Source organism: Adiantum capillus-veneris, chromosome 3 (assembly GCF_014529385.1).
Source record: "Adiantum capillus-veneris isolate H3 chromosome 3, ASM1452938v2, whole genome shotgun sequence".
Lineage (NCBI taxonomy): Eukaryota > Viridiplantae > Streptophyta > Polypodiopsida > Polypodiales > Pteridaceae > Adiantum > Adiantum capillus-veneris.
Window position 1 is genome coordinate 146,741,766 of NC_140933.1, and position 12,447 is coordinate 146,754,212.

A 12,447-nucleotide genomic window follows, 5' to 3' on the forward strand; every position below is an offset into this window, starting at 1 on the left:
GGCAGCTCTAAAGAAGTCCGTGATCTGTCTCTAAGATTGGCTAGCCTCTCCTCTCATCAGGCTCTCTCTGTGTCTGCGCAGCTCGAGCAAAAACAAACCGAGGCATCTTTGATCCTCGTACCGCATGACTCTAGAAATTGGTCCAAAGCCCTCTCTGAACAAGCAATGGAAGCGGCCTCGTATCTCGTAGTAGACGGGGCAGTGGCATGTGTAGTGCAATTGTGTCTCAGACTCGATGTCACACAGGGGGCATGTCTTGGCCTCTGCTGGTACTCCGTTGTATCTCCCAGTCTCGATCCGCAGCTGGTGTGAAGATGTGCGTATCTGGCCAATAGCACATCGTATCCCATGAGATAAGTGGGTGTCCATGTATTTGGGCCTCGTTACAAAACCATTCTCCGTAAGCTGGAGGAGATGCTCTCTGTAGAAAGCCATGCTCGTGCCCAACTCTTGTGATGGCTGTATCCATGTCCTATTGGTGTCTAGCTGAGTCAGGTATTGGCGAATGAGCCTGGTGATCTCGGATTGTGTAAGAGTCAAAGAGGGCGCATCCAGTGATTAGTGGAAGGGAGACAATCTGTCTATGTTGAACCCATGCGCTTGAAACCAGGATTTTTTCTCCCCATACCAGCATGCTGTATCTCCGTACATGGCTAACTGTCGGGAAGACTCAAGTGCAAGGCGTGCATATCTGTCTTTGGGAAGTTCCCACATGCGGTGTATGAAGGAGACAGATCTACTGAGCGCCTCAACCACTAGATATATATATATATATATATATATATATAGAGAGAGAGAGAGAGAGAGAGAGAGAGAGAGAGAGAGAGAGAGAGAGAGAGAGAGGAAATAAAATGAAATGTTATATTAACGTCTTCAAAAGGCAAATTTGGCCTATGAGACCAATCTGTTACAAAATAGTGAATCTGATACCAATTGTGGGTACAAAAGGAACTAGAACAAAGATATTACTACTACAATCCATCCTTATTTGCACTCTGGATGTCGAGAGAGTATGGCTCATATCCTCTGTAGTAGTCTCCGTCGATGCTGTGTAGCCCCTCTCCTCAATCGTGGCCGTTTGGATCTCCATAGCTCCAGTGCTCGGTCGATGAGAGTGCCGGTGGTGGTCGAATGAGTGTGGGCCGAGCTCTGCAGTGATGGCTGCTCCTCTGGCTGTCCCGTATCTAGTGAAAAGAAACGTGTAATCTTTCTCTGGGACTCTCTCTCTCTGTCTCTCCCCAGTCAAGTGTCTCTATATCTGTGTAACTCAAGTAGATATAGCCCAAGATGTCTCTGATCCTCATAACCCATGACCCAAGAGAAAGGACCGAAACCCTCTCTAATCAGCAGTGGAAACGGCTCCGTATCTGATAGTACACTCTGCAATGACATGTGTAATGTAGCTCTGTCTCTGTCTCTAGCTCTAGCTCTAGCTGGCATAAGCGGCATATGTTGCTGTCTGCTGGTATCCCTTTGTATCTTCTAGTCTCAATCTCCAGCTGATGTGAGGATGTGCGTATCTGACCAATGGCACACCGCAAACCATGAGACATATGTGTGTCCATGTAGCTGGTTGAATCACAAACCCATCTCCTGTGAGGTGGAGAAGATGCTCTCTATAGAAAGCCATCTTTGTGCCCAACTCCTGTGGCGGCTCTATCCATGTCCTCCTAGTATCTAGTTGGATCAGATCCTGACGAACGAGTCTAGTAATCTCCACACGTGTAAGAAACATCGAGGGTGCCTGAAGAGAGTACTGGAAAGGGGGCAGCCTGTCCATGGTGCAGCCATGCGTCTGAAAGCATGATGTCATCTGTGCTCGAATGATAGTGTGGGGTACAGAGACCTTGGCTCTGATCAGTCGAGAGATCATAGATACCAAGTGCCTCTCCATACGTCTCCAACCATCCTGGCCTATTGAAGGTCCCCATATCTGCACCCCATACAACTTAGCCGAGGTTACTAAAGTATCAAAGAGCCATAACTTTGTCCGAGGTTCCTGGAACTGAACCTGCGAACACATCCTCTCCAAGCCTCCCAAGGACGCAAAAGCTCTATTCAGTTTAGTCTCTGCTGCGGCCAAGTGAAGACAACCCCAACGTAAGTGTATGCATCTGTGTACTCTACAATCTCCTTACCATATGTGAAAGTCGGTGCTGATCTCTTGATCCAATGTGGTGTGGTGTTAAACACCATAACAACAATGGGATCCACATCCCTACCAGCTGGGCGCCTCTATCACTCTCTCTGTCAATGTAATCAGACACCTCATCAACGTACATACCAAATAGAGTAGGAGACAATGGGAAATCCTGTTTCATCCCAATGGTGGAGTGAACTAAATCAGATACCCCCTCCGGGGTGCGTAGATGTCCCATCACTGATCAGTGTAGAGCCATAATCCCTTGAAGATAGGCACAATAGTAGACAACCTCTAAGTCTCAGGTAACCCCTCACACATGGCACCATTGAACAACACTGCAAGAACCTCTACCAGCATATCCCTAGGATGTATAAAGTGCTCTGCTACGAGACCATCATGATCATATACCATCTGAGTGGTAAAGGTGCTGGTAGGTGGGTAGGATCTGGAAGGGGGTCTTGTCCAGGAACCGTATATAACGATGTCGCATACTGGCCATAATCCCTTGAAGATAGGCACAATAGTAGACAACCTCTAAGTCATAATCCCTTGAGGATAGGCACAATAGTATAGCCATAATTCCTTGAAGATAGGCACAATAGTAGACAACCTCTAAGTCTCAGGTAAACCCTCACACATGGCACCATTGAACAACACTGCAAGAACCTCTACCAGCATATCCCTAGGATGTATAAAGTGCTCTGCTAAGAGACCATCATGATCATATAGCATCTGAGTGGTAAAGGTGCTGATAGGTTGGGTAGGATCTGGAAGGGGGTCTTGTCGAGGAACCGTATAGAATGATGTCGCATACTGGCCCCACAAATCAAGAGAAGTAATTATTGGGGGAGGGGAGTGCTCATGAAAGAATTGCCATGCCTCTCTTGAGTCTCTAATGAAGAACAACTGATACAAGTCTTACTCCATCTGGGCCAAGTAAGCTCGTTTCTTCTGTCGCACAAGGCGTCGGGAAGCAATCTGAGATTGTTTGTAAGTGATGTCTCCTAAAACAAGATCCCTTTGAAGCCGGGTTCTCATCTCTCTCCACTCCTCATCATACCAACTATTCTTGGGCATGCTCCCAGAATGTCTCTTCCGACCCGGATAAGCGTGTGGTTATGCCTTAGATGCTGCACCAATGAGATGGTAAAGAGAGCCATTGACAGGATGAGGACCAGTAGGGCTTATGATCATGATGGTCTAGTAGCAGAGCACTTTATACATGGTAGAGATATGCTGGTAGAGGTTCTTGCAGTGTTGTTCAATGGTGCCATGTGTGAGGGGTTACCCTCAGACTTGGAGGTTTAACCCCTCAGACTTGGAGGTTGTCTACTATTGTGCCTATCTTCAAATCCTAAAGAGTATGGGAATTACCGCACTATTATGGTTGGGCACACATTGGCACTGTTGTATGCATCCATTCTCGAGCAGCAGTTGAGTAATTGGGCAAAGGGTGAGGTTGTACGGGCAAAGGGCTAGACCGGTTTCTGGAGGGGTTTCTCCATTCTTGATCATATGCTGACACTCAGAGCCATCATTGAGGAGGGCAGGCTACATGGGAGACGGATTTATTGTAGCTTTGTGGATTTTCGCAAAGCATTTGACATCGTACTGAGAGCTCAATTGATGCGCAGACTGTAGGAGATGGAGTTGGCAGGGACGTGGATCCCATTGTTGTTATATTATGATGATATTGTGTTGATATTTAACTCACCAGAGGGTATGCGGCGAGAGCTGGATGCATTACACAGTTTTGCGAAGGATAGTGGATTGTCTATAAACCTTGGTAAAACTAAGGTTATGGGGTTTTAACACCACACCACAGTGGATCAGGAGATCAGCACCGACTTTCATATATGGTTAGGCGATTGTAGAGTATACAGATGCATACAATTACCTTGGGGTTGTCTTTACTGGGCCGAGGTTTTCCTTGGGGAGAGCAATAGAGACTAGACTGACTAGAGCTTATTCGGCCTTGGGAAGGTCGGAGAGGATGTGTTTGCAGGTTCAGTTCCAGGAACCTCGGACAAAGTTATGGCTGTTTGATACTTTAGTAGCCTCAGCTATGTTCTATGGGGTGCGGATATGGGGACCTTCTCTAGGCCAGAATGGTTGGAGACGTATGGAGAGGCCCTTGATACCTATGATCTCTCGACTGATCAGAGCCAAGGCCTCCGTACCGCACCCTATCATTCGAGTAGAGCTAGCTGCCCCTCCTATGGAGATTAAGGCACTTGAATGGTTGGAGACGTATGGAGAGGCCCTTGATCCCTATGATCTCTCGACTGATCAGAGCCAAAGCCTCCGTACCGCACGCTATCATTCGAGCAGAGCTAGCTGCCCCTCCTATGGAGATTGAGGCACTTAACGGATCAGTTTCCTTTGTGTACAGCTTCTGGGATACTACTAGAGACAGATATGCTAGACTGGCCCTTGAATCTTCCAGATAGTTAGCTCTTCAGGGGGACACTTCATGCTTGTATGCACAGATGACGACATGGTTTCAGACGCATGGCTTCACCATGGACAGGCTGCCCCCTTTCCTGTACTCTCTCTGGCACCCTCAATGTCTGTTACATGGGTGGAGATTACTAGACTCATTCGTCAGGATCTGATCCAACTGGATACCAGGAGGACATGGATAGAGCCAAGGCCTCCGTACCGCACGCTATCATTCGAGCAGAGCTAGCTGCCCCTCCTATGGAGATTGAGGCACTTACCAGATCAGTTTCCTTTGTGTACAGCTTGTGGGATACTACTAGAGACAGATATGCTAGACTGGCCCTGGAGTCTTCCAGATAGTTAGCTCTTCATGGGGACACTCCATGCTTGTATGCACAGATGACATCATGGTTTCAGACGCATGCCTTCATCATGGATAGGCTGCCCCCATTCCAGTACTCTCTTCTGGCACCCTCGATGTCTCTTACACGGGGGGAGATTACTAGACTCATTTGTCAGGACCAGATCCAACTGGATACCAGGACATGGATAGTGTCGCCACAAGAGTTGGGGACGAAGATGGCTTTCTATAGAGAGCATCTTCTCCACCTCACAAGAGATGGGTTTGTGATTCGACCCAGCTACATGGACACACATATGTCTCATGGTTTGCGGTGTGCCATTGGTTAGATATGCACATCCTCACATCAGCTGGAGATTGAGACTGGTAGATTCAAAGGGATACCAGCAGACAGCAAGATATGTCGTATATGCCAGCTAGAGCCAGAGATAGAGCTACATTACATATGTCATTGCACAGTGTACTATGAGATACGTGGCCGTTTCCACTGCTTATTGAGAGAGGTTTTGTGATTCGACCCAGCTACATGGACACACATACGTCTCATGGTTTGCGGTGTGCCATTGGTCAGATACGCACATCCTCACATCAGCTGGAGATTGAGACTGGTAGTTCAGAGGGATACCAGAAGACAGCAGGATATGGCGCTTATGCCAGCTAGAGCCAGAGACAGAGCTACATTACATATGTCATTGCACAGTGTACTATGAGATACGGGGCCATTTCCACTGCTTATTGAGGGAGGGTTTCAGTTCTTTCTCTAGGGTTATGAGTTATGAGGATCAGAGATGTCTTGGGCTATATCTACTTGAGCTACACAGATATAGACACTTTATTGGGGAGAGCTAGAGAGAGAGAGTCCTAGAGATAGATTACAAATTTCTTTTCACTAGATATGGGACAGCCAGAGGAGCAGCCATCACTGCAGAGCTTGGCCCACACTCATTCGACCGCTACCGGCACTCTCATCGACCGAGCACTGGAGCTACAGAGATCCAGACGGCCATGATTGAGGAGAGGGGCTACACAGCATCGACGGAGACTACAATAGAGGATTCGAGCCATACTCTCTTGACATCTAGAGTGCAGATGAGGATTGATTCTAGTAGTAGTATTTTTGTTCTATTTCTTTTGTACCCAGACATGGTATCAGATTCACTATTTTGTAACAGATTGGTCTCATAGGTTATTTTGGCCTTTTGGAGACGTTAATATGACATCTCATTTCTCTCTCATGCTGAATGTAACAAACTGCTGACGTGTCAAAGCCCTAAAGAATGGAGCCAACTTGCAGATGCTGGCCGAGGGGCTTAAACCCTAAAAAGAACAAGTAACAGAAGAAGAAGTCCTACCAACTTATAGGGACCCTGTTCGATTTGGCCCCAAGTGACATAAAGGATTAAAATAAAGCAAGACCCATACACACAAGAAAAATTGATGACGTGGCAGATTTTTGAAAATTGTGTCGGCATGATGACGTGGCGGTTGTACGGATTTCTATAAATTACATTGGCAGCTTTTTGGATTTGCTTTTGGACCAGAAGCTTTTGAGTTTTGAAGGCTTTTCACTGTAACTGCTTTTTAGGCCAAGGGCCTTTAAATATGAGGTTAGGGCTCATTCTCTGGCATGCTTCCTCGAGAAGGTGCAGAGTCTTGAGTTCCAGCTTGTACTGTGTTGATGCAATATAAAGAAATACCGAAAGGGGCGCCAAGGTTTGGGGCCAATACTCTTTGGGGTGGAATTCCGCCACTCCATGTCACGTGTCGTCTCTCTCTCTCTCTCTCTCTCTCTCTCTCTCTCTCTCTCTCTCAGTTCAGTTGTTATTGAAGTGCTAAAAGTCTGTTCAGTCTGTTCTTTTCTATTGGCACGTGGTGCCCGTCTTGTGACAGTGGTATCAGAGCATCAGGCGTGTGCTTTTCTGAAAGCATACCTGTCCTACAAAAGAGCAGACAGAGCTATTGGAAGTTTATTTGAGGTATCTTCGCTCTCCAACCCGGACTTAATTAGCCACTCCCACCCTTACTTCATCGCGTATTGGGTGCGCTCCTGTCTTCACCGCTCATGTATTACATGGCATAAGCCATTAAGATCACTTCCAAGAGAAGGATCCAAGATTTGTTTCGAGCTCCTGTTTTTCTCAGAGACAATACCTTGCAGATATCTATAGCTACCAAGCCGCACACTTCCAAGGACTTGGCAAGCTTTCAAGAATTTTTTTTTCCCAAAGTTATATGGTTTCTGACATCTTCCTTCGGAGTGCAACTTCTGGTAGAGTGGGGTATCCTGAAATGCTTGTGATGGAAACCCTAGCAGACTATAACTTGAAAATATCTCGACATCTCCCAGTAGATGTCTCTTCATGAGCAAATGACCTTGGAGGTCCAATGCGATTGCTATCTTGGGACTACCATCGCCGTCAAAGAAACCCTGTTTGTCCAAGAGCTGATGGACCATGCTGTGCTTGGCTATTGACCTTCTGGAACGAACCTAACCGTAATTTTTGGTGCAGGTTTCAGGATGGAAAATCAGTCGACTTTTCGAGCTCGACCGATGTCGAGATTGCTTTTTAAGTTTGAAATCTGTTTGAGAACTTGTTTGGTGATCCTGTTTGGAATTTGTTTGAAATGGATTGTATCTGTTTTGAACCTGTCTTGGTGCCGATTTGAATTGTTTTACTCTGGTTTTAATATTGGTTTCAATGATTGGTGATTTTACTCCCGGGTGGAGTAGTGAGAAATATGTTTGAGAATGCTTGTTCATACTCATGGCCCGGACCCTTGTGGTTATTTGCGGGCGGAGTATTGAATGATTGAAAAGTGTTGTTTTTTTTTATACTCATGGCCCGGACCCTTATGGTTATTTATGGGGGGAGTATTGTTGTTGTGACTCCCGTCCCGGACCTGGATGGTTATGCGGGAGGAGTATTAAGAAGTCTGAGTAGTGGTTACTCTCAGCACCTGCAAACGATGCAGGCTACGGTTTGGGGGGGCGTTTGGTTGTAAAATGCTTCTATATCTCTCGGCTTGGACCTTTTTAGGTTATGTAGGAGGAGTGATGAGGGAGTCATTGAATATCTCTCGGCCCGGACTTATTAGGTTATGCGAGAGGAGTGTTCATCTGCAACTTTATGTTTCTATGTCTTGTAACATGCATATGTAAGCATTTGTGTTGCATTGTGATGTGCCAACCACTGAATATTCCTAATTGGATGAGATAGCTTGGGTATGTAGTTTTAGTGCATTAAGACACCCATGGAAGATCAATGCGGTCTGGGTGTGATGGCTAATTTTACTACGCCGGAATATCAAGAGTTCCGATCTGGACGAAAGGAGAAGCTAACTCCTTGATCAAAAGAGCCGAAAGGAGAAGCTAACTCCTTAACAAAAAGAGCAACTGATTGTCCCTCGGAATGTCCCTCGGAAATTTTTGACCTAACTTGAGTTGTTTTGAAGATATGCTGTAATCGCGGACGATTACTCTCTTTCAAGAAGGGGAGATGTAACAAACTGCTGACATGTCAAAGTCCTAAAGAATGGAGCCAACTTGTAGATGCTGGCCGAGGGGCCTAAACCCTAAGAAGAACAAGTAATAGAAGAAGAAGTCCTACCAACTTATAGGGACCCCATAGGATGGGGCCCCAAGTGACATAAAGGATTACATAAAGTGCTTACATGAACACTCACTTGTCCCACTGCTTACGATGTGCTATTGGACAAATTCGCGCATCTTCACACCAGTTGGAGATTGAGACTCGCCAATTTCAAGAGATCTCAACCGAGGCTAGGTTATGCGAGTAGTGTCAAAGAGAGCTAGAGACAAAGCTCCACTATATATGCCAGTGTACAATATACTATGAGATACTTGGCCGCTTTCCTTGCCATTTTTAGAGAGGGTTTTGGGCCTCTATCTAGAGCTACGAGATATCAGGATCAGAGATGTCTGGGACTCTATCTATTGGAGATCCAGCGGCATCGATTAAGGTTATTGGGAGAGAGAGGCCTACAGACCAGGAGATACACCCAAAGACAGATCTTAATGTTCTTTCATCTAGAGAGTGAGCAGAGACCAGAGCAGCCAGAGAGGAGGGATATACGGCATATCACTAGGAGAGGTATTCTAAGTGATCGAGCATGCGAGCTGGGAGATCTAGGAGGCCCAAGATAAGGGGATTTTCCAAGCACTGGGAGGAGGTTGCAACATAGGATCATATTCATATTGGCGAGACCTTGGAGACACCCTGTGAGGACTCTCACCATGGAGGACATTGAGACGATCATGCACCGACTAATATGAGCTATCATTGGATTTTGATACATACATATCCACCACATGTATTTTGAGATACCTACCCACTTTTTGTATATTTAACCCACATACTCATGTTAACCGCCTTTTACAACTCAATTAGTGTTCTTGTTTAGTTTAGTTTCGTTCCTTTTGGAGACTTTGTATCAGATTTACCATGATGTAACTCTTCTGTCTCATAGGCCATTTTAGCCTTTGAAAGAGGTTAATATAATATTTCATTTCATCTCTCTCTCTCTCTCTCTCTCTCTCTCTCTCTCTCTCTCTCTCTCTCTCTCTCTCTCTCTCTCTCTCTCTCTCTCTTCCCCCCCCCCCCCGAACGCTGCTGCTCTCGCGCCCCTGCCTAGCCTCCCCCCCCCCCCGCGCGCTTTTGCCCCTGCTCCGGTGCCCTTGCCTAGCCTCTCTTCCTACCTCTCTTGCGCCCCTGCTCTCGCTGCTGCCCCTTCTGCTCCCTTGCGCTCTCCCTGTAACCCCCCGGCCCCAACCAAGCGTAGAGAGAGAAAGGGCATGTGCATAGAAAGAGAGGTAGGAAAAATTGGGTAGAGAGAGAGAGAGATGAATAGCGTAGAGAGAGAAAGGATAGAGAGAGAATGCGTAGAGAGAGAGTCTCTGTCTGCGTAGAGAGAGAAAGAGGAGAAAAAAAAATCTTGCACGCCTAGAGAGAGAGTCTCTAACCGCGTAGAGAGAGAGAGAGGGAGGAGGGTGGGGAAAAAAAGAAATTTCTACCTCCCCCTTGCTCTTTTGCAACCTTCAGTCATGAGGAAATAAAATGGCAAGGATGACCCTATGGAGGATGCAATTCAAAAATGCAAAGAAGAAATGAGCGAGTCCATCATCAAGATCAATCGCCACCTCCTATGTACTATTAACGCACTCGACGAGCGCGTGGGGGCACAGGAAAGCACGATACATACACTCGAGGATCGTGTGAAGGCCCAAGATGAGGAAATCACACTACTCAAAAAGAGCTTGCAGAGATGCGATCGCAAAATGTCCTCGAAGATGGAGAGCTTCAACCCTCAGTCATTGAAGAGCTTAACACGATTAAAGAACAGGTGCGGGCCGTCAAAGAAGGTGAGGAGCAACAAAAAGAAATGACGACCTCGTGGGTAGAGGTCATCACAAAGACCCAACAAAAAGCAGAAAAGGCCGAAAAATGGATTGAGATTGTCAAGAAAGGAAAGGGCAAGGAAATAACCCCCACCCCCACACCAACCATCATTAACTTGACACTAGAAGAGGAACAAAGGAGATGTGTGCGGGCCTTACACGTAAGGATATGTGGCCTCAGAGACCAAGATAATGTGGATGAAGAGGTGAAAGAACTCATGACTCTGGTGGGGGTTAACGAGCATACGCATATGAGGGCTTGGAGAGTGGCAATAAGAAAAGTGGGAGCAACAGAGAAACCTCGGAAGGAAGGGCACTCATCCTCCGTTTCCCCTCCATGGAAACGAACGACTTCTTGAGACCGACTCTAAAGAAGACCGGCATCTTTCTTGGAGATGACCTCACCCTCTAGCAGATTGCTCATATTCAAGAAGTAATGCCGGAAATCAGAGCAACAAGGAAAAAAGGGAAGATTGCTTTTTACAAGGATGGAAGGGTGGTGATATTGGAGCGACGCTCCACATGATGGTGCGAGACCTATGGACCACAGGGAGAGACATCATTTTCTACTCTGACATGCAGTAAGCCCTTGGGCAATCCATGCCACACGTGAGCGGATATAGATGGGAGAGCCTGCAGACAGGAGACCAGATCGAAGCATCGAGGTCGGGACTTAGGGGGAGTGTAGTTCTATTTAAGGAGGAGCTGCAACCATTGATATATATAGCGCGCAAGGATGAACATGCTAGGTACATGTAGGTGAGGCTCAAGGCAGAGACGGGCAAATACCTCTACATTGCTATCTGTTACTTTCCTCTAGTACGTCAGTATATGCATCACCTAGAGGACAGTCCCCCTTTGCTATTTTGGATAATGACATATGGGAGTTTTCCAAGGTTGGTGACATTATCATACTAGGGGACTTCAATGCTAGGATTGCCCATCACCAGACAATATTTTATGATACTTCTGAGGAGATGCTTAGGGAACTGGACGTGACAGAAATGGGCCTATCCAGACTATCACAAGATGAGGAATACACTGAGTATGGCAGATACTTGATAGATATGGGAACTGCACATAGATTGGCCATCTTGAATGGCCTACAAAAATTTTCGACAGGTGGAGGTTTTACTTGCTTTCCACACTGACATGGTGCTAGCACAGTGGATTATGTTATGGCCCAGCTAGGTCTCATTCCATTCTTTCAGGATTTCATGGTGGGCACTAGGCCAGTTGGAGTAGCAGTTGATCGTGCTATCTTGTCTTTCACCCTGACGTTTAAGTTCAACACAGCTCTATTAGGAGAGGTCCCCACACACACTCGGTATACCTTCATGAGAGAGACGGATCCTGTGTATATGGATGAGATATACAGGCAGCTATGCACTCAGGAGCTGAGACGGCCACTAGCTGAACTCACTCAGATACTGACAAAGACGGTCCATGCCGCAGAATCAGAGGCATACCCCCACAGCCAGCCTACACGGAGCCGATCTGGGAGCATGCCCCAGAACAGTTGGTATGATGAGGAGTGTAGAGAGACGAGGATCAAATTGCAAAGGGAAGTGCTCATGGGTATTACCACACATAGACATCACGGATTATCTCTCACCGCCTAGTGCGACAAAAGAAAAGGGGTTATCTATCTCAGCTAGAGCGGGATTGTAGCGCGGATAGTGTGTCGTGCTCTCTATAGTGGGTGCTCCTCAGTGCAATGTGCGTGACATCTCACTCAAAACAGAATGAAAACAAAGGAAACAATAGATAACAACTCATCAACACAGAGACACAGCAGCAAACCAGAACATACTATCTCAAAGAACCGATACAGACTCTGGCGTGGCAGCACACTCAGCTCCAGCCCCGAACTCACGGGTACAATGGGGGTGTCAAGGCTCAGATGTGCAGGGAGGGTGCAGACGTGCTGTGTGTATAGACTCGCTACTCTAGACGACGCTAGACCATATATGACGAAGATGATATCTATGACCCAACAACTACTACTCAATGCTCATATCCCACCATAAATAGCCACCAACGGCTCATAAATGTCTCATAAATGTCAGCCATCTAACTCTATCT

The 12,447-nt window shown here is 46.6% G+C and overlaps 1 protein-coding gene across 3 annotated transcripts in view; it reads left to right on the forward strand.

Annotated features, from left to right (window-relative positions):
- Positions 1–12,447, forward strand: part of LOC147461881 (ARM repeat superfamily protein) — a 247,357-nt gene that overhangs the window by 65,037 nt on the left and 169,873 nt on the right. The gene's annotated exons all lie outside the window — the stretch shown is intronic.